At 39.9% G+C, this 24,271-nt stretch overlaps 1 pseudogene; it reads right to left on the bottom strand.

Moving 5' to 3' along the window:
• Positions 1–19,734: 19,734 nt before the first annotated feature.
• On the bottom strand, positions 19,735–24,271 carry LOC118981082 (eukaryotic translation initiation factor 3 subunit E-like; annotated as a pseudogene).

Here is a 24,271-nt window from a genome sequence, read left to right as displayed (position 1 = left end):
GCAGCAATCATATGACAGAATCTATTTGATCTGAATAACATGAATAGGGGGTATAGAACTTTGAGTAGTGTGCTAATAGAACAGAAGTGATGTGAAGGATAGTAAATTAGCAATACAATGTGGAAGAGAGAACAGGGAAAACTTGTCAAATGATACAATATAACCAGCCACGCAAAGAATACTATACAGAAAAAAGAGGAATACAAAAATACTATTAAAATAAAAGATGTAAGAATAATGAAAAAATAATAATACGAATATGCAGTAACTTGTAGTTTCTCTGCAATAGCAAAGTGAAATTTGTCTCGCAGTATCAACTGTTGGGATGCCCCCTTTTCGGGTCCAACTCTGGTTCTTTCACAGTTGCAAGTTTTTTGTATCACTTGTGAGTATTTAAAAAAAAGGTAGGAGAAGGAAGAAGAGATAAGATTGGAAAGACAGGAAGAAGGAATAAAACAAGAAATAAAGAAAGAGAGGAAAAGGGCATTGAAATATAAAACAATAATAAAACTTAAAAAATAAAACATTGCTTTAAAAGAAAACAAAAAAAATCACCTCTTGTTGGTTTCAAACTGGCCAAACCGGTTTTTCTGGTCTTATTGGATGGAGCAGGTTGAGGGCGATTGGTGTGGCCTTTTTCTTTTCAGAATGTGTATGCAGACAGTCTTGCAAGCACTCTCCCAAAAGCTAGACTAGCACATTTCCCTTGGACCCAACACTGGGGACCTAGGTCTTCTTCAGAACAGTCTTTCCATGGGGGTCATTGCTGTGGGCTGGGATGCGGGTGCTTACACATGCCCAGCTAGGCTGCCTCGTTCCCAAGGGTCTGGGCTTGAACAGAACCATTGCCAGTGGTTCTCACTTTGGGGGAATGTGTGGCCTTCTGCCCAACCTTGGGATTGCTGCCACCTGGTTACGTGGGGAGTAGGCCAAGTAGGTGTCGCAGGAGAATCCCCCAAACAGTTTTACTTTTTGAGAAATTCCTCCTACTCAAGCCTGCTGCTCAGGACAGCCCTATTCTCCAGCCAGACCAATGACTATCAGGGCCAGTGCGCGTCTCTGCGGGTCTCTCAACTCTCCCAAGCTGGTGACCACAGACTCCTTGCGTGATCATGGCCCTTGTGTGTTTGCCTCTTTGTCCTTATTCCCCACCCTGCAACTGCATGCATCCAGGTCTCTCCTGGTGCTGCTCAAACCCTGCTTGGCCTGGGAGGGAGGAAGCAGTTGACCCAGCTCTTTCCCAAGGATTCTGTGGCAGGCCCATCACTCCCAAGGAGTCTGTGGTAGACCCAGTGCCAGGCAACAGGCTCGAGGCTACAGCCACCCCTGTCTCTGCACTGGTCCCTGGGACCTTATTGTCCGGCAGCAGTCTCCTTACAGTCCGGTTTTTCAGTGTCTGCTACAATTTTTGGTCTCTTATTTTCATATATGCTGGGGTACTGTTGGCTGTTTGCTCTGTTCCTCCATAGATCTGCTAGGTTTTTCTCACATGTGTAGGGGGAAGATGAATCTGCTCCCTCCTACTCTGTCACCATCTACCCGGCCGAAAAGCGCTGTTCTCAATTTCAATGTCTTTGGCTATACTTTGATTGCTTGTTTGTTTTGTTGATTAGGTTCCTGTTAATGGTGAGATCATATGGTATTCGTCTTTCATCACCTGGCTTATTTCACTCAGCATAATGCTCTCCAGTTCCATCCATGCTGTTGCAAAGGGTAGTAGCTCCTGCTTTCTTTCAGCTGTGTAGAATTCCATTGTGTAATGTACCATAGTTTTGGGATCCATTAATTTACTGATGGGCATCTAGGTTGCTTCCAACACTTGGCTATTGTAAATTGTGCTGCTATGAACAATGGGGTGCATAGGTTCTTTTGGATTGGTGCTTCAGGGTTCTTAGGATATAATCCTAGCAGTGGAATTGCTGAGTCAAAAGGCAGATCCATTTTTAGATTTCTTAGAAAATTCCATACTGTTTTCCATAGTGGTTGTACCAGTCTGCAATCCCACCAACAGTGAACTAGGGTTCCCTTTTCTCCACATCCTCCCCAACACTTGTTGTTTTTTGCTTTGTTTATGATGGCCATTCTGACCAGTGTGAAGTGGTATCTCATTGTGACTTTACTTTTTTAAAAAAGATTTTATTTATTTATCTTTAGAGAGGAAGGGAAGGAGAGAAGGAGAGAAATATCAATGTATGGTTGCCTCTCGTGAGTCCCCTGCTGGGAACTGGCCTGCCACCCAGGCATGTGCACTGACTAGGAATCGAACATGATCGTGTGGTTCGCAGGCCTGCACTCAATCCACTGAGCTACACCAGCCAGGGCTCATTGTGGCTTTAATTTGCATCTCTCTGATGGCTAGTGATGCTGAGCATCCTTTCATATGTCTCTGGACCCTCTGTATGTCTTTTTTGGAGAAGTGTCTGCTCAAGTCCTTTGCCCATTTTTAAAAATTCATTGAATATTTCGGTTCATCACTGAAGTAGGTGTTTGCCAAATAATTACTTGTTGCTTTGTGATTGCATTGTGTTAGGTTGGGGGTGTAGCACAGAGGGAAGGTGTTAGAAAGAAACACAAGAAATGAGCCCTTCATTCAGGAGCTAACAAACCAGTAAGGAGAACAAATTCACATGTGTGAAACAGGCTAGATCAGAACAGTACCCACTTGCTAAGCAACAAGGTAGAAAATGAATACAATAAGAGCACTTTGGATAAGGGGAAATGGCTGTAAAACACTGGAGCCGTGAGGAAAGCTTCATGGTGCAGGTGACTGGGGTGGTAGCATGGGCAGCAGTTATACACAGGAAGTGAGAAGGATGGAGGGGTTCTATGGGAAGGAATGAGCTGGAGGAGATTGTGAGTGGGCTTAATGTGGGGCTTGCTGAGACGACTATGTGAAAAGAAAAGGAAGCTGGGCAGGAAAGGATGATGGAAACTCAAGTAATGGTAAAGGATTGTCCTGACAAGGGCAGGCCAAGGTGCTATGTTCGAAGATTATAGGGGACTGGTTTGTTTTGGCGTGGCAAATGTGACTCAGCTCTGTATGGAAAACCTACAGAAGCCAAGTGGTGGGCTGGAGGCAGACCTTCAAACTGAGTTTCCCTGTGGGAATCAGGCCTAGAAAATGCTTACAGATTGTTATGGCTTGCTCTTGCTAAAACTCCCTCACCCTGGTCTAAAGCAACAGATTTATATTGTCTATCTTCAAGGTAATTTCCAAAGCCTGTGTGAGCTCTCCCAAGGACAGAGCTAATCAGCTCATTGCCATCCCCCTCTGCATGTTATTTTTATTTCCTTGACTGTACCTTAGAATGTAGACAATAATGTTCTATGTGATAGATAATAAATCTTTCTTTGATATAAGACCCAAGGAAAACAATAAAAGCCTGTCTAGGTAAGGGTAGAGGTGCTCCACTCTTAAGCAAGTGGCCGAGGTATCCATAGGCACTCTCCCCTTTAGAGAGTAGTTGTGCTGTTCCCTTTTTCTGCACAGGACTGCTGTCATCTGCCCATTCATTCTCACCATCAGCCACAACAGGCAGACTCTGCTGAACAAGGTCTGCCACATCTGGCACCCACGAACAGGGACGCAAAGGCTATCAGCCAAGGCTATCAGCTGTTGTGGTCAACACACCATTGTGGGTGGAACGCGTGCAACAGCCCAGGTAAGAGCCAACAACCCCGAGTGCTTTTTGCAGGGTGTAGGGTGTGTTGTATTTTAGGGAAAAAGGGTATCTTTCCAAGGTTGCCCTCTTTTGTGACCGTACTTTCTTTAGTAAGCAGAAGCCTTGCACTCTCTCTCTCTCTGGCAATCGCCGCACCCTGCAGGCACAGGTCGAGCATTTAAAAGCCATAAGGGTGCTCGCTGCAACAAAGTAACCTGTGACAGGTATGAGTTGGACGTGGGCCAGAAAAGAACACTAGGTTTCCTGCCAACTGCAAGCAAAAACCCACACAACGAGAGGCACACTGTAAGAAACACAAGCCCACCCCTGCAGCATGATTCCCAATCAGGTTTTAGGCTTGGGAGAGAGAGCAATGAACTTTCCTTTCAATTGGCTTTTTTCCCCCACAAGCGCCTCTGCTTATTCTTTACAAAAAGCTGCTTTTTGCAGCCCTTTTGATTCTGCCTTTTCCCTCCGCCTGCCTGTAAACAGAAAAGCAGATAGTAAATGAGTGCTTCGGTTTCAACCTGACTCCGAAGATTGCTTTGAGAACTCAGAGTTAGTTAACAGGGTTGTTTATAAGTGTTTTAGACACCGAAGAGGCTTTCCCTGACTCTGGCTTGTGATCTCAAGTGTTCTTTGTGAGTAGGGGCCTTGCAGAGGTGTCTGGGATCAATCCCTGAGATGTGAAGGGGCCTCACAGGGAATTCTAATCACAACTCTTGGCTCAGGCAGGGAGCACGATATAAAGGTTGGTCACCTGGCGCTTAGAGCCCCTCTTGCAGTCTTAGATGTGTGGGAAAAACCTGAAAACCACAAGCAGGCTTAGGGTACCCTGGATACCAGGCAGACCTCCTTGGTGGTTTTCACCAATAGTACATTTCTGACCCACCACACTATACTCCCTAATAGCTAATTAGCTAGGGTTTAGTACAGGCTGTGGAATTTGAAACGGCAGAAATAAAGAGTTAAAAAAAAGAAACCTTTTAACAAGAATGGGCTCTAATTTGTCTAAAGAACAAGAAGTCTATCTGTGAGTGTTGCAGCAACTGCTCTGAGGATTGGGACATGAGGTGAAACAACAACATCTTATACAGCTTTTACAAACTATAAGAGAATATTACCCTGCTTTTCCTGATAAGGGAACCTTAGATATTAGGGTTTGGGAAAAAGCAGGTAACAAATTTAGGGCTTTATAGGATAGTGGATTTCCTATTGGAGTTCAGAACTTAGTAACTTGGGGACTAATCAAGACTGCTCTCATGTCTATATGGACTAAGAAAAAGGAGTTAGTTACAGAGGAAGATTTGGAGCTTAGTTCAGATGAGGAAGTTGTATATGATGCAGCAGAACAGGCTACAAGAGTCCTACCTACAGCTCTGCCAGAGGACTTGTTTGATAGTACCCACTTCTTATCTCAATTCTGGGAGCATTCCTCCCCACAAGATCAGTCACCATCAAGAAAGCCAAAAATTCAGATAAATACCCTGTCGGGATTATGAGACAATGCCTTCAGCAAGCAGCTGAAGATGGTGATTTAGATGCTCTTTTGGCTTTTCCCATTATAGTCAAGGGTCAAAGGAATATCCATGAGCCCCTTCTTTTTTCTATTTATAAGGATTTAAAAAAGAGTATTAAAGAAAATGGGCTTCAGTCTCCATATACTAATGGGCTATTTCAAGCCATTTCTGACAGTTATAAAATGGCACCTTGTGACTGGATTACCTTCACCAGGATTGTTGTTGCCTGTGCATTCATTCTTGCCATCAGCCACTACAGGTGGACTCTGCTGAACAGGGTCCACCACAGAAGATATGATAAATTAGCCTGAGACTGTTCAGCTTGAATTCAACAGATGTGGCCTGGGTGGTCTAGTCCAGAGACACAGGACTGAGAGGAGTACAGATGGCAGGTAAGACTTTGAGTAAGTAATCTGACTGCAGCAAAGTTTCAAGCCATGGATGAGTTCATAGTGTACATGGCACAAGACAAGTTCTAGGACAGTACTGTCCAATAGAAATGTATAGTATGAACCACATATGAAATTTTAAATTTTCTCATAGCCACATCTTTTTGTATCCTCACCTGAGTACATTTTCATTTCTTTTAGCGAGAGAGGAAGGGTTGGGGAGAGAGACAGACAGACAGACATTGATGTGAGAGAGAAACACTGATCCCATATGTGCCCCTACTGGAGATCAATCCACACCTTTTGGTGTATTGAGATGGTGCTCCAACCCACTGAGCCACACCAGCCAGGGCACATGGCCACATTTTTTAAGAAAAGTAAAAATGAACAGGTGACATTAATTTTTATATTTTACTTAAATCTCTATATCTAAAACATTATCATTTCAACATGTCATTAAGATTGAAAAGTATCAATTATTTTGTACAATTTTGAAATTGTGCACATTTTAATTACTGATAGCATATCTCAATTTGACTAATCACACATTATAAGTACTAACAGTCACATGTGGCTAGTGGCTACCATATTGGATTGTACAGCTTTAGGGTGTCAGATCCCTAACCATGGATACTAGTAAGAGTTAGGAACTAGTATGAGTATTATGCAGGGAAATTAAAGAAATGAAACTATGTCTTCAGATTTGGTCAAAGCTTGTTTTGTGGGAAAGCAGAAGAGAAAGAAGCTAAGGAAATAAATGCTTTAAATAGATGGTTCCACAAATTCTTAAGGCTAATATGTGGCCAGCAGACACTAATTGCTGTCAAAAGACCTCGTTCCAAGCTTTTCTAAATAGTTATCCAGTGGCTGCTGACAACCAGGGGTGGAGATCAGGGATAGGCCTGGGCTTTAATGGTGAGTTAATGAAACTCTCTGAAATAAGGGTCTGCACTGGGGTGTGAATGGGAGGGAAATACCTAAGGTTGTTTGGGTAGTTGGAGGGAGGGAAGACCATGAATGAGACTGTTTTTTCTGAAGCAGAAGTAAAGATGTAAACGTGAGAGGCAAAGTCAACTTAATCATGAGGTAGGACCTCATCATGTGGGAGGACTCCACCATGAGATAGGTCTTTACCATGTGAGAGGATCCCGCCATGAGACAGGACCTTTCCATGTGAAAGGATTCACCTCAGGATAAGACCTCATCATGGGGGAGGTCTTCACCATGTGAAAGGACCTCCCCATGTGGATTCTACCATGAGAAAAGATCTTATCATATAGGAGGAAACCACTATGAGATAGTAGCTCGCCATGCAGTAGGATTCCATCTGAGAAAGGACTCCACCAAATAAGAGAACCCCTCATGACAGACTTTCCATGTGGGAGGATCCATGAAATAAAAAAAAATGACCCACAGAATAGGAGAAAATATTTGCAAATTATATATCTGATAATTGACTTGTGTTCAGAAGATATATGTGATTCTTACAACTCAATAATGTAAAGATAAACACCACCATTAAAAATCAGACAAAGGATATAGACAAACATTTCTCCAAAAAGGATATATAAATGCTCAAAGAGAACATAAAAAGATATTGAACATCATTAGTCATCAGAGAAATGCAAGTAAAAATCATGAGATGCCATTTCACACCCACTGGATGGGTATAGTCAAAGATAGGCAATAACAAGTTATGGTAAGGATGTGGAGAAACTGGAACCCTCATTCACTGCAGGTGAGACAGCAAAATAGTGAAGCCACATTGGAAAACAGTATTGTCACTCCTTGGAAATGTTAGAATTACTACATGACCCAGCAGTACCACTCTTTAGGTATCTACCCACCCAGAGAAATGAAAATATATGTCCACACTAAAACTCTACAGAAATTCTTATAATAGAATTACTCATAATAATCAAAAAGTAAAACAAAAGAAATGCCTATCAACCAATGCATGATAAACCAGTGTATATCCACAAAATGGAATATAATTTGGTGACAAAAAGGAATGAAGTATTGATAAATTATGTAACATGGACAAACCTCAAAACATTATGTTGAGTGAAAGACACCAGTTACAACAGACCACATATTGTAGGATATGATTTATGTGAGATATCTACAATAGGCAAATCCATAGACATAAAATAGATTAGTGGTTGTTAGGTCTGAAGGAGAGAGGAAGGGAGAATGACTATTGATGGGTACAAAGTTTTCTTTGGGGATGATAAAAGGGTTCTAAAATTAGATTTGGTGATGATTGCATAACTCTCCAAATATAGTAACAATTATGCATACATTAAAAGGCTGAACCCTATGGTATGGAAATTATATGTCAATGAAGGTGTCACAAAAAATGAACACAGCTCTGGGGACATGTGGGATAATATTAAGTGGTTTGACACATATGTATGAATGAGAACTCCCAGAAAGGTAGCTGGGTAACAGAAGAAATAATGGCTAAAATCTTCCCAAATTTAATGAAAACTATAAACCATGGACCACAAAGCTCAAAGAATCTCAAGCAAAATAAACACACATATTTGTACTGCAAACTCATGTATATAAAATTTCTGACAACAAGTGATAAACATCTTAAAAGCAGCCAGAAGAGAGGGAAACACATTCCAGAGGACCATAGATAAAAATCATAGCAGATTGTTCATGAGATATACAGGAAAGAAAAAAAATTGCCTCTGCATTTGCTAAAAGAAAGTCAACCTAGAATTCTATACCCAGTGAAAATATTTCTCAAAACAAAAGCAACTTTCTGGACAAACAAAAATGAGATTTGGAAGGGGAAGACGGCAACGGAGTAGGATGCAAGTGATTCCAGTTCCTGTACTCATGGGAGAAAATCCTGGCAGATCTACTGAGGAACAGCACAATCAACCAACACTTCCCCAGTATTTATGAAAATAAGAGACCAGAGATTGTGATGGACGGACCAGAGAGCTGCAGGTCAGTGGGGTCTCAGGGACCAGACTAAAGACAAGAGAGGTAGCAGCAGGGGCGGGTAGCCTCGGCCAGCACCTAAAGACCTCAGTACTGCTGCTGCAATTGGGGTCCAGAGGCATCAGTCTGGGACCATCACCAGGGGCATCTGCCACAGAGGACTCTTTGGGAGCCTGGCACCTGGTGGGGCTACGGCAGACTCTTTGGGAGCTTTGGGCCTGCTGCAGGGTCCTTGGGAGAGAGCTGGGTCATCAGCTCCCTCCCTCCCCGTCTAATCAAGGCTGGGCAATACCAGGCAGAAACCTGTCTGCTTGAGATTACAGAGAGGGTAACAAGGACAAAGGGCCGGGTTCAACCACAGACTCTGTGGTCGCCGGTACCCTAGCCTGCCAGCCCAGAATTGAGAGGTACACTGTTGTCACCGGTCTGGCTGGGGATTGGGCTGGGCTGAGAGGCAGGCTTTCTGGAGAAGGTTTTTTCGGGAAGTGGACTGAGGTGCCCTCCTGTGATGGCAGCTTGGCTTGCTTCCCACACAGCCTGGCAGCAATCCAGAGGAGGGGCGGAAGCACCTGAGTCCTGCCACAGAACTGGAAAGGACCTTGCCAAATCCCAGGGGAACCAGGCAGCCTGGCGGGCACGCGAGGGCGCCCACACCCGAGTCCAACAGCCTGGCTGGTGCGTGTGCCTGAACCCCAGCCCACAGAGAGGACCCCCGGGGTAGATGCTCTGAAAAGAAACTAGGCCACCTTCGTGGAGCGCTGGGGAGAGTCTAGCTCTTGGAAGAGCACTCTCAGAAAGACTATACCAATCGACCCTCAGCCTGCCACAACCAGAAAAACCAGTTTGGACAGTTTGAAACCAAAAAGGTTTTTTTTTTTCTGTTTAGTAATTTTTTTTGTAATCTTATTTTTTCTAAATTTTATTATTCTTTAAAATCTTTCAGTACTTTGTTCCTCTTCTTTCTTTTATCCTGTTTTAGTCCTTCTTCCTTTGTTTCCAAACTTACTGCTTTTTCCTCCCTTCTGCCTTTTTTTGTTTGCTGCTTTGTTTTCTGTTACCAGCAAGAGACACAAACAACTGGGAACCACGAAAAGACCAGAGTGGGGCCCAAAGAGTGGGCATCCCAACAGTAGAGACAGAGAGACAAATTTCACTTTGCTATAGCAGAGAAGCCACAAGTTGCTGCATATTTGTATTATTTTTCATTATTCTCACTTCTTTTATATTTTAATAATATCTTTGTATTTCTCCTCTCTATATAGGATTCTTATCTTGGCTGGTTATATTGTATTATTTGACAGGTTTTCCCTGTTCTCTCCTCCACAGTGTATTGCTACTTTTCTATACTTCATGCCACTTGTTTTCCTTTAGCACAATACCTGAAGCTCTATACCCCCTATTCAGATAGATCACATAAAGTCTGTTGTATGATTGTTGCTCTAATATTATTGTAAATAATAGCTGTTCTATACAACTGTAAATACTTCACAACACATCTCCTGGATCTTAGCCCACTTTACAGGTTCCTGAATTCTATTACTGTAGTGATTAACTCTATTTGCTCACACACTACACCTATTTACTATTCTTTACTCTCACCTTACCTCAAAATTTGACCACTCGCAACCTCACTGTTTTCTAGATCAAACTCACAAGCCTTCCCTTCCCAACAAGAGACTTATCTTTTGTCCATTCTCTCTTAAAAGTGGCAAGTTGGGTTGATGATTATGGATAACACTATATATAGCCTAAAGATTTTCTATATCTTCTCTACCATCTGTGACTGTAAATATCATTAAATACTCTTCTGCTGTCATAAACTATTTTGCCTCCCCCTCCAACTGATCACACACACACAAAAAGGAGTAAGTGGAAGCGGAGAACATCAAGATACCTGAAAGAGACTGCACCACTGAATTTCACAGGTATTCTACCACAAAAGTTCATACCATAAACCCAGGGAGTCAGAAAAGATCAATTTAAGAAGCTAAGGCTAACAAGAAGAGTCTCACAAACAATGGGAAGACAAAGAAACAATTCCCAAATGAAAGAAAAGGAGGAAGCATCGGGAAGAATGTTAGATGAAATAGAGGCAAGTCAACTATCAGATATTGGATACAAAGCACTAGTTATCAGGAAATTCAAAGAGCTCACAATGAGCTACAGGAAGCTACAGGGGAATTACAATGAACTCACTGCAAACTATATTAATATGAAAAGGGAAATAGAAACTATCAGCAACAGAAAGAGGAAATTAAGAATGCAATTTCAGAGCTGACAAACACAGTGGAAGGAATGAAAAGCAGGATCAATGAAGCAGAAGATCAGATCAGCAAGTTGGAGGACAAAGTAGAAAAAAAGATGCAGAAAGAGCAAGAAAAGGAAAAGAGGATCAGAAAGAATGAGGAGGGATTAAGAGAAATGCACGACAACATGATATTATTCGGATAATAATATCCGAATAATAGGGATACCAGAAGGAGAAGAAGAACAAGGGATAGAAAACCTATTTGAAAATGTAATGATGGAAAACTTCCCTGATTTGATGAGAGAAAAAAAGTCACACAAATCCAGGAATCACAGAGAGTCCCAATCAAGAGGAACCCAAAGAGGCCCACTTCAAGACACATCACAATTAAAATGGGAAAATTCCAAGACAAAGAGAGAATCTTAAAGGCAGCAAGGGAGAATGAGGAAGTAATACACAACAGAGCCCCAATAAGGTTAGCTACTGACTTCTCAATGGAAACACTTCAAGCAAGAAGAGAATGGCAAGAAATATTCCAAGTAATGAGAACCAGAGGCCTACAACCAAAACTACTCTGCCCAGCAAGGCTCTCAATCAAGATAGAAGGCCAAATAAAGAGCTTCCAAGACAAAAGAAGTCTAAAAAAATATGCCTCCATTAAACCAGCTCTACAAGAAATGCTAAAAGGACTGCTTTAAGGAAAGAAAGGAAAAGACAGAGACAGAGAGGAACACAGGTATGAAAATGGCAATGAATAAGTACCTATCAATAATAACATTAAACGTAAATGGGAAAATGCTCCAATCAAAAGACATAGAATAGCTGAATGGATAAGAAAGCATGACCCACACATATGCTGCCTACAAGAGACCCACCTCAGGACAAAAGACCATCACAGACTAAAAGTGATGATCTGGAAACAAATTTTCCAAGCAAACAGAGAAGAAAAAAAACCCAGGGTAGCAATTTTTATATCAGACAAAATAGACTTCAAAAAAAGGGTCATAAAGAGAGACCCAGAAGGTCACTTCATAATACTCAAGGGAAGAATCCACCAAGAAGACATTTTTTTAAAAAATATAGTTTATTGATTATACCATTACAGTCGTTCTATTCCCCCCTTCATTCCCCTCCACCCGCACACTCCCTCCCCCACCTTTCTCCCCCCTTAGTTTATAACCATGTGTCTCAACTTCTTTAGATTCTATATTTCCCCCACTATTCTCGCCCTCCCCCTTTCTATTTTCTACCTACCATCTATGCTATTTTCTTTGCCTTCTCCCCCCTTCTCCTCCTTCCACCCCCCTGTTTCTAACCCTCCATGTGTCCTTCATTTCCATGGTTCCACTCCTGATCTAGCTGTCCTCTTGGTTTGCTTTTGTTTTAGGTGTGGTTGTTAATAACTGTGTGTTTGCTGTCCTTTCACTGTTGATATTTTTCATCATCTCTTTCTTATATAAGTTCCTTTAGCATTTCATATAATAAGCGCTTGTTGATGATGAACTCCTTGAACTTGACCTTGTCTGAGAAGCACTTTATCTGTCCTTCCATTCTAAATGAAAGTTTTGCTGGATAAAGCAATCTTGGCTGTAGGTCTTTGGATTTCATGACTTGGAATACTTCTTTCCAGCCCCTTCTTGCCTGTAAGGTCTCTTTTGAGAAATCCGCTGACAGTCTGATGGGTACTCCTTTGTAGGTGACTGTCCCCTTATCCCTTGCTGCTTCTAGGATTCTCTCCTTCATTTTAGTCTTGGCTAATGTAATTATGATGTGCCTTGGTGTGTTCCTTCTTGGGTCCAACTTCTTTGGCACTCTCTGAGCTTCCTGGATTTCCTGGAAGTCTATTTCCTTTGCCAGACTGGGGAAGTTCTCCTTTATTATTTGTTCAAATACATTTTCCACTCGTGGCTGTTTCTTTCCCCCTTCTGGTACCCCTGTAATTCAAATATTGGAACATTTAAAGATGTCCTGGAGGTTCCTAAGCCTCTTCTCATTTTTTTGAATTCTTGTTTCTTTACTATTTTCTGGTTGGATGTTTCGTTCTTCCTTCTGGTCCACTCCCTTGATTTGAGTCCCATTTTCCTTTCCATCGCTATTGGTTTTCTGGACATCACCCTTCATTTCAATTAGTTTAGCCTTCATATGTTCCTCTAATTTGTGACTAAGTTCCTCTAATTTGTGACTGTACTCTACCAATTCTGTGAGTATCCTGATAAATAGTGTTTTAAATTGGGCTTCTGAGAGGCTGGCAATCTGTTGGTCGCTTAGAGTTATTGGCTCTGGGACTTTGAGTTCTCCTTGCACCATCTTTTGTGCTGTTCGTGCCTGTTAAGTAGCAGGAACAGAGCCCTAGGTTTTCACCAGAGCAGGGCAACTAAGTCGCTGGGTTGTGATGTTGTATGTGGGGGCGGGGTCAAAGAGGGATAATGGCTTCCCTCCAGCGCCCACCTCCTCGACCCCCACCAGCACTGCAGCCACCACCTTTACCAGGCCCACGCGCCCCACTCCACTGCACGCGAGTGTGCCACCGCTGTCAGCCCTCCACCACTGGGTTCGCCCCCTGGGGCCTGTGTGGTCCATCTCAGTGCTCGCGAAAGTGTGACCTTGGTCAGTCTGCCCAGCACCCCGACTAGGTCCAGGCTGCCTGCGCTCCTAGGTCTGTCCTTACCGACCCTGCTCCGCTGCTGGCTCTGCCTCTCTTACCGTTCCCGTTGAATGGTTCGTAGCTGTCGGACTTCCGTATAATTCCGTTTTCTGGTCTCTGGGTGTGTCTTAGTTCTCCAAAACTTTTGTTGTATCCAAACTTGGTTGTGGGGGAAGGCACAGTGTTTCCACCTATGCCTCCATCTTGGCGGAAGTGGGTCACTTCCCCAAGAAGACATTAACATCGTAAATATATATGCACCCGACACAGGAGCACCCAAATACATAAAGAAAATCCAGAGGACCTCAAGAAAGATATTGACAACAACACAATTATAGTAGGGGATTTTAACACCCCACTGTCATAAATGGACAGATTTTCCAAATAAAATATCAACAAAGATATTGCAGCATTAAATAACACCTTAGATGAAATGGACTTAACTGATATATATAGAGCCCTTCATCCCAAAGAAGCTAAATACACATTGTTTTCAAATGTATATGGAACATTTTCAAAGATAGACCACATGATAGGACACAAAATGAGCCTTAACATATTCAAGAAAATTGAAATGACACCAAGCATCAAGCATTTTTTCTGACCACAAGGGACTGAAATTGGAAACCAACCCCCAAAGAAAAAACCCAAAACACCCAAAATCATGGAGACTACATGGCATGCTATTAAACAATAAGTGGGTCAAGAATAAAATTAGGAAAGAAATCAAAAAGCTTTTCGAAACAAATGAAAATGAACTGATGACAACAAAAAACTTATGGGACTCAGTGAAGGCAGTCCTGAGAGGGAAGTTCATAGCAATACAGGCCTATCTAAAAAAGATAGAAACACTTCAAACAAACAACCTAACCTGACGCCTACAAGAACTCGAGGAACAACAACAAAGACAGCCCAGAGCAAGTAGAAGGAAGGAAATAACCAAAATCAGAGCAGAATTAAATGACATAGAGACTAAAAGTACCATTGTAAGCATCAATGAATCCAGGAGCTAGTTTTTTTAAAAAGATAAACAAAATTGACAAGCCATTAAGTAGGCTCATCAAGAAAAGAGAGAGGACCTAAATAAACACAATCAGAAATGAAAGAGGAGAGATTACAACTGACACCACAGAAATAGAAGGAATTGTAAGAAATTACAATGAAGAACTGTATGGCAAGAAATCTGAAAACCTAGGTGAAATGGGCAAATTTCTAAACAAATATAATCTTCCAAAACTCAATGAAGAAGAAAGAGAAAGCCTGAAAAGACCAATAATAGCAGACAAAACTGAAGCAGTGATAAAAAAAACTCCCATCACACAAAAGCCCTGGACCAGATGGTTTCACCGGAGAATTCTACAAAGCATTTAAGGAAGAGCTAACTACTATCCTTCACAGACTATTCCAAAAAATCTTAAATGAATGAAGACTCCCAAACTCTTTTTATGAAGCCAGCATCATCCTAATTCTAAAACCAGATAGAGACACAACAAAGAAAGAAAACTTCAGGCCAATATCACTGATGAACATAGACGCTAAAATTCTCAAGAAAATAGTGGTGAATCACATCCAACAATAGATTAAAAGGATCATACACCATGACCAAGCAGGATTTATCCCAGGGATGCAAGGATGGTTCAATGTTCGCAAATCAGTAAATGGAATACATCATATAAACAAAAGGAAAGAAAAAAAATCACATGGTCATATCAATAGATGCAGAAAAAGATTTTGATAAGGTGCAACACCCATTCATGATAAAAACACTCAGCAAAGTGGGAAGAGGGAACATTCCTCAATATAATAAAGGACATATATGAGAGACCTGCAGCCAACATCATACTCAATGGCAAAAACTAAAAGCTTTTCCACTAAGATTAAGGACAAGACAAGGTTGTCTACGTTCACCACTTCTATTCAATATAGTATTGGAAGTTTTAGCCACAGTGATCAGACAAGAAAAGGAAATAAAAGGCATCCAAATCAGAAAGGAGGAAAGAAAACTGGCATTGTTTGCAGATGACATGATAGTGTTCATGGAAAGTCCTATACACTCTACCCCAAAACTGCTCCAACTAATAAATGAATTTGGCAAAATTGCGGAATACAAAGTCAATATCCAGAAATCAAAGGCATTTTTGTATAGTAACAATGAAACAGCAGAAGCTGAAATCAAGAAAAAAATCCCATTTGATATACCAAAAAGAAAAATAATGTATCTGGGAATAAACCTAACCGAGGATGTAAAAGACCTGCATGCAGAAAACTACACAACACTGAAGACAGAAATCAAGGAAGACACAAACGAATGGAAATATATACCACGTTCATGGATCGGAAGAATTAACATCATCAAAATGTCCATACTACCCAAAGCAATTTATAGATACAGTGCAATACCTATTAAAGTTCCAATGGAATATTTCACAGACATAGAACAAATACTTCAAAAATTTATATGGAACCATAAAAGACCCCGAATAGCAGCTGCAATTTTGAGAAAGAAGAACAAAGTAGGAGGGCTTACAATACTTGATATCAAACTGTATTACAAGGCCACTGTAATCAAAACAGCCTGGTACTGGCATAAAAACAGGCACAGAGACCAATGGAAGAGAACAGAGAGCCCAGAAATAAACCCAGTTCTCTATGGGCAACTAATATTTGACAAAGGGGGCTATAACATAAAATGGAATAAAGACAGCCTTTTCAACAAATGGTGTTGGGAGAACTGGACAGCTACATGCAAAATCATGAAACTTGAGCACCAATTTACACCATACACCAAAATAAATTCAAGGTGGACAAAAGACTTAAATATAAGCCGTGAAACCATTAAAACCCTAGAGGAGAACATTGTCAGGAAAATCTCAGATATTCCACGCAGCAATATTTTTACTGATACGTCCCCTAGAGCAAGGGACATAAAGGAAAGAATAAACAAATGGGACCTCATCAAAATAAAAAGCTTCTGCATGGGTAAAGAAAACAGTATTAAGAGAAAAAGAGAAGCAATTGTTTGGGAAAACATTTGCCAATGATACCTCAGAGAAATGTTTAATCTCCAAAATATACAAAGAACTTACACGACTCCACTCCAATAAGAGAAGCAACCGAATTAAGAAATGGGCAAAGGACTTGAACATATACTTCTCCAAGGAGGACATACAGAGGATTCAGAGACAGATGAAAAGATGCTCAGTATCACCAGCTATTTGAAAGTTGCAAATTAAAACCACAATGAGATACCACTTTACACTGGTCAGAATGGCCATCATAAACAAAGCAACAAAGAATAAATGTTGGATAGGTTGTTGGGAAAAGCGCACCCTAGTTCACTATTGGTGGTATTGCAGACTGGTACAACCACTATGGTAAACAGTATGGAATTTTCTAGGAAAACTAAAAATGAACATGCCTTTTGACCCAGCAATGCCACTGTTAGGAGTATATCCTAAGAATCCTGAAACACCAATTGAAAAGAATCTATGCACACCAATGTTCATTGGAGCACAATTTACAATAGCCAGGAGTTGAAAGCAACCTAGATGCCCATCAGTAAATGAATGGATAAAAAAAAACTATGGTACATTTACAGAATGGAATTCTATGCAGCAGATAGACGGAGCTCCTACCCTCTGCAACATCATGGATGGAACTGGAAAGCATTACGCTGAGTGAAATAAACTAGGCAATGAAAGACATATACCATATGATCTCACCTTTAACAGGAACCTAAACAACAAAACAAACATGCAAGCAAAATATGACCAAGGACACTGAAATACAGAACAGGCAGACAGGTACCAGAGGGGAGAGGGGAGAGAAGTTCAGGGGAAAAGGGGAAGGATTCACAAGAACAAGTATAAAGGACACATGGACAAAAACTAAGGTGGGGGGTGGGGGAAATGGGAGGGAGGTGGGGAGCACTGGGGGTTGTGGGCTGGGTTGGGAGTATAAGACGGAAAACTGTACTTGAACAATAATTAAATAAATCTAAAAAAGAGAGATTTGTCACTTGAAGACTTGTATTATACAAAATATGAAAGTTCTTGCTTTAAAATGTGAAAGTTCTTGCTTTAAAATGTTAAAGGAAGTTATTAAGGCAAAGGGGAATGCTACCAGATGTGAAATTTGGATTTACAGAAAGAAAGAAAGATAATCAGGAGAAGTCAATGTGTGGGTACATATAAAATAAAGCAAAAGAACAATTTTTTTAACAATATGCTTTATTACATCTGAAGCCATACACATTCATTACTTAATTAGTAGAGTTTTCACTAGATGTTTATACAACCTGCTTACAAGGCTGTGTAAAAATCTCACTTGGTATGAATTAATTTTGAGTGTTCAAACACTTCACTACAGGTTTTACACAATGGAAGTTGTATTGAATACTAAATTAGACTGTTTTAGTTATAATTTTCTCCAAAGTTGAGAAAGGTAGAGATAGCATGTTATGCCATAAATTGTACATGCACATCTTAGTTTGTAAGTTAATACTTAAAAACCTTAATGCTAAACCTATTTTGACTTATACTACTAAGCATTACTTTAATCCTAATTCTCATACTCACATTCACCCTAACAGTAACCAAAATGTTACACTCAACTTCACCCTCACCTTAAGCCTCACACTAACACTACATTACACCAAACCCTTAAACTCATCTCAATTCAAATTCTAAAATAACTGTTACCCTAATCTACATTCTAAATTTTACTCTCACCCTAAACCTAAACTTATTACATCCTCATTCTTAACCTTATCCTTATCTTAAACATAATCCCCAACCTCAGCCTCACCTTAACCATAACTGTACCCTAATTGTAAATGTTATTCTATATAGAACCCAAATCAAACCTTAGTCCTAGATTTAATATTCATCATCACCTTCCCCATAAGCTTAACACATTCTTATTTTAACACTAACATTCACTGTCACTCTGAAACTCACCCTCTGCCTCACACTCACCTGCACATTAACATTCACATGAGGCCGCATCCTAATTCCAACCCCCAAACTAACCATAAACCTAATCCTAATTTTAACACTAAATTAAACCTATAACCTAATCCTAATCTTAACACTGACCCTATCCCTAAAGCTAACCTTTACAAACCATCTTCCAGTCTCCCTAATTTTAATATTAATATTATTATTTACCTCACTTTTACCCTCACATTAATCTAGCACTAATCCTAACACTAATTCAAACCCTAAACTTCAGGTAAAACCTAATAATCCTCATTCTTGCCCTAGCCCTAAGTATAGTCCTTACCAAACTCTACTATTATCTCTAACTTTAACCCTAAGTTTAGCTTTATCTTCATAAAACAAGTTTTAACCACAACATGAAACTAATCCTACACTAATCTTAAAAAATAATACCTAAATGTAATTCTAAACATAAGCCTAACACTGTCCTGCCCAGTGTGGCAAAAGAACAATGTCTTATGGTGTTCATAACATATATGTTCAGAAAAGTAAAATGTATAACGTGTTCTCAAAACATGAGCAGAAACATACAAGTGTAAAATTGTAAGGAACTGTACTGAGATATTAGAATACATGTGATCATATATTATTTGAAAGCAGATTGGGTAAAGAACCACACTGTAAATCTTTGAGCATCCAATTAATAATTAAAACAAAGAGAAGTACCTCATAAACCTGTAGTTAAAATAGAATAAGATCTTAAAAAACTCCAGAGGATGACAGGAAAAGAAGAAATAAAAACAAAGATTTGTAATAAATAGAAAACAAACAGCAAAATGATAGATTTAAAGCCAACCAGCAAAATGGTAGATTTAAACCTAACCTACCTGGAGGTAGTAGAAAATTTCTTAGGACACAAAAAAGAAAATAGCTATAAGATACTAACTTAGACTTTTACCCAGTTAAACCTTATATCCTTCAAAAGATACTGCTAAATACACATATGCACACACAACAAAACAACAACAACAAAAGCCAAGCCAAGCTACCTTCTCAGAGAAAATATTCATAAAGCACATATCTGACAAAGGAGTTGTATCTAGAATATATGGTGGTTATTATGGGTGGTTATAAAGAACTATAACAACTAAGACAACAACCCAGGTAAATTGGGCAAACAATTTGAATAGATACTTTACAAGATAAGATAGATTGATAGCCATGCCAAAACATGTACAAAAATATATCAGAATCATTAGTCATCGGGAAACTCAAAGTAAAACCACAGCAAAATAGTACTACATACTCACTAGAATGGTGAAAAAAGAATGACAATACTAAATACTGATAAGGATAGAGAGCAAATACAACTCTCATACCTTGTGACAGAAAGTCTCAAATATGAAGAGATGGGCATTTTCAATGAAATCCTCAGGATAAGCCTCTAGGAAGAAGCCGTTTACAAGCAGATTCACATTCCCTCAGCTTTTTCTGAGCCCCATCAAAGTTAACATATAAGCATCCCACAGACTCTGTAATTGGGTATTTCTATGTGTATGACTCCACCGAGCAACTTTGACTGGATCTTTTAGCACCTACTGGCCTTTTTAACATCTTTGTCAGTTAGTTATGACTGCTGTAGTCCAATAATGAAGAATATATGAACACATCATCCAAATTGCATTAAGGTACCGAGGCTGGTAAAGGAAGCGATCTTAAATGTCATTGTGCAATCAGCCAGTTTGCTGCTGAAAAGACAGGAATGGAGCACTCATAGAATTACCTGGGGTCTGTTTTAACTGGTTCAGGTCTTCCACCACTGCATCACAATTCTGAGTTCAGTTTCAGAGGCCAGGTTTCCCCACAGTGAGCTCAATGCATTTCTACACATTCATTGGACCAACGACACTCTAAAGAACTAAAGACATTCTGCTGCTCCAGAGTAATGCCTACATTCATGTTGGATTTTTGCATACCTGTAGAGTGTATCTAAATGTGCTGGCCTAAAACCATGCTTGTCCACCAGGTAGTCAAACAGCATCTGATTATCCCAGGTTGATGGCATTTACCTTTGTAGTTTCTGCACTTCAAGCATGTTCATAGTTGGCTGTTTATGCCTGAAGCTGTTTTAGTTGTCCAACAACTGTGGTCCTTTTTTCTCTTGAAGCATGGGGAATATCATCAGAATGAAGGTTTTTGTATGTATCTATAGGAAAGTCTACCGTGTTGGTATCAGTAAAAAGTTCCAATTTTCCTTGTAATAATTCTCTTTCATTATATACCCCTTTAGGGAGAGAAACTCAAGCAACGGAAAGACTAGATAGCAATACAAAAATGTGCAATGTGAATAGTCAAGACATACTGTAATCTTGCCAAGGAAAAAATAGAGGGGGGTTGGGGAATATTGACCTGGATGGGCACAAGAGAATTTTGGAAATAATGGAAATGTTCTTTACCTTCTTTTTAAAAAAGATTTTATTTATTTGTTTTTAGAGAGAGGGGAAGAGAGGGTGAAAGAGAGGGAAAGAAACATCAATGTGAGAGATACATCTATCGGTTGCCTCTCATAGGCCCCCAACCTGGGACCGGGCCTACAACCCACACATGTGCCTTGATGGGAATTGAACCAGCAACCTTTAGTTCACAGACTGGCACTCAATCCACTGAGCCACACCAGCCAGGGCAAAAGTATTCTTTATCTTGATGGTAGTGGCGGTGGTTACACTGGTATATTAAATTATTAAACTCATCAAAATGTTTTGATAGTTAAAAGAGAAATGTGTATTATGTAAACTATACCTCATTAAAACTGATTCTTAAAAAAATGGAAGGGAAATAAGAGGCATTGTCCTAACTGGGGTTGCTCCTCTGGGCATCATCACGCAGAGCAAAGGGTCTGTGGTTCAATTCATGGTCAGGGCACACACCTGGGTTGTGGTTTTGGTCCCAGTCTGGGAGTATGACAGGCAGTGATAAATGTTTTTCTCCCTTTCTCCTTGCCTTCCCCTCTAAAAATACACATTTTTTTTTTAAAAGAGGCATTGCCAATAAGATCAGGTTTAAATATTTTCTTAGTTCAAATCAAATCAAATTTTAGTTCTTCTTAAGATTGTTCTGGCTATCTTGACTGAACTGGAACAACCAAAAATGTCAACTTCATATCTCCAAATAAAACTTTTGTAGATAATTTGTATTATTTATGCAGCCAGCTAATTCTTTATATTTTATAGTATGTTTTTAAGACATTTAAAATGTAAATCTCTGCCAGTGTATCTGTGAGTGGGACTAGGGTGACAGTGGCCTTCAGAATGCTATTATTCAGTAAATTAGAATTGCAACAAAGTATTTTTATGAATACAATTGTTAAATATAGCTTAATGTTTCTTTATTTCTTCAGACCCACCCCACAACCTCATTTTTTATGTCATAAACACAGTACTCTATAATAAAAAATTTCCTTATCTTTTCAATTTGGGGGCTCAATAAATGTTTCCTGTTAAGCCTTCACAGACCACTGAAGCCTAAATGATGGTTCCCTTTCTCAACTCTTAGATTAATTACTGAGTGTACTGCTTGTTTGGCAACTTAACATTTCCATGTTTACAGACTCTCCTTCCAACTGGTTGTTTAGATCCTGTGGCCCATGGTAGATAGCAAAATATTTGTTGATTTTATTTTACTGTATCGATTAACTGAATTATGGGATTTATTTAACTACTTTGTTGTACAGAGCTTTCATTACAAATCACAATAAGCTCAATGTTTCATAAATCTGTAGAGATGTTGTGGACATTCAGATTAGTGTTGATCCATCACGCTGCTTAATTCACAAAGCTCAGCTGCTGTAGTTCTCCTGGGAGTTGATGGAGAAGGTATTAGCAGAGGAGACAGAGACCCGGATTCTGGAGTTGGCAGTAATAGGGCTGGATTTGGTTTTTACAAAGCAGGTACTGTGATTCTCTCACCACCTCATTTAGGACAAGGTCTAGAGTTCCATATGCTAGGGACCTCTTTCTAAGCAGAGTTTGCCTAAAAGAATTGAGCCTAGTTTTGCAGGATTTTTTTCATTCTCCCTTTGTACACAAAACATATTCAATTTTTGTTTCTTCAAGTTTAGACCTTTGAAAAATAGTTTTCGATGGAGAAGACAATGGTCTGCATTTGGGAGATTTACCCTTTAAGATGTTTTAGTAATTAAAAGGCACAGTAGATTCAGCATAATGCTTAAACAGTTCTCTATAGTCAGTCCTGGGGAGAAGGGAATGGGAAGGGGCATTGAGGTGGCATGATCCTCAAAAAATACAGAAACTAAGTGACTAGACAAAGGGTATCCTAGCTTAAGTAGCAGCATAGCTAATGTAATTTTACAGTAAGTTGAATAAAATGGAGAATGACATCTTCAGAGGCCAAAGGCAAGAAATTGTACCACCTGATGCCTTTTAGTCTAAGTTAGAATTCTGAACAGAATGCCACATTCCCAGGTTGCACTTTCCTGCACCAGGACCACGGCTTCCCTTGTATCCAGGTTTCTTGCAGTGCATGAGGTGTCCTCGAGCTTGGATTCTGCTTTATCACAGCACAGATTCTACTTTATAATCCTTACCTATTTTAGCAAATCACGATTGTTTAGACAAAGAGTAGAGAAGGGGGAAAAACATTTGAGGTAAAAGGATTTTGTCACACTATTCCTTTTTGGACAGAAAATGGGAAATGCATATTACCTGTGGAAAAGACAAAGACGTAAAGAAAAAAATAATAGAGGAAAATAAAATCAACTAAGTTTTGCATTTTGGATATTTGGGAATATCCCTAAAAACATCTTTATTTCATGTTATTTAGGATATTAAGGTTTTTTGTAAATAGGACTAACCTGTCTTTTCTCTCAACTATATTTCATGGCTTTGTATAATAAGTGTAGGTGTATACACAGCTTTATTTTTATGACTTCACAGAATTCCATTGCATGTAGCAGAATTTTCTTAACTAGTTATCACTTCATAGGCATTTAGTTTGCATTTAATTGTTTAGTATTATAAATTAAGTGGCACTTTTTATCATATTTTGCCCAAATAATTTAACTTCTGTGAATATTAATATCCATTTCAAATATTTTAAAATCAGTTACACAGATTAGTAAGTAGAGAAACATGTTGGTAAGGTGGAAGTGCTTTTACTTACTGAGGAGTCCTTTCTTCCCCTACTCCATTCACACCTTTAGAGTATTAAAGATAAATCACTTATATCTTTTTCCATTTAGCACTTTATACACAGAAGTGTGAACTATACATTTTGGGAGCAGATAAAATGAATTAAATTTTTTTCTTTTTAGATTTTATTTATTTATTTTTAGAGAGAAGGGAAGGGAAGGAGAAAGAGGGAAACATCAATGTGTGATTGCCTCTCATGTGCCCCCTACTGGGGATCTGGCCTGCAACCCAGGCATGTGCCCTGACTGGGAATCGAACTGGTGACCCCTTGCTTCACAGGCCCATGCTCAATCTACTGAGCTACACCAGCCAAGGCTGGATTTTAAAATAAAAAAAAATTTATCCTCCCTCTAGTGCATGCTTATTGATTTTAGAGAGAGAGGGGAAGGTAGGGTGAGAGAGGGAGGGAAACATTGATGTGAAAGAGAAACATCGATCAGTTGCCTCTTGTAGTGCCTGGATCGGGGATGAAACTGCAACCTAGGTATGTACCTGCCTGATGGGTAATTAAACCCTAAACCCTTCCAGTTCATGCTATTACACTTCAACCTACTGAGCTACACTGGCCAGGGCTGATTTCACTGTTTTTCACCTGATTCCCTTTATATTTGGTGTCCTGCATTTTCCATGTATGCCCCAGGATTTCCATGGTGGCCCCTGGCTGGACCACCACCCTCCTGGAGCAGGTCTTGTTATCTCTCAT

The sequence above is a fragment of the Sturnira hondurensis genome, unplaced genomic scaffold, assembly GCF_014824575.4.
Source record: "Sturnira hondurensis isolate 20B ecotype Veracruz unplaced genomic scaffold, ASM1482457v3 Scaffold0023456, whole genome shotgun sequence".
Lineage (NCBI taxonomy): Eukaryota > Metazoa > Chordata > Mammalia > Chiroptera > Phyllostomidae > Sturnira > Sturnira hondurensis.
Note: the sequence above shows the minus strand (reverse complement) of the source record. Positions and strands in the feature narration are given on the sequence as shown.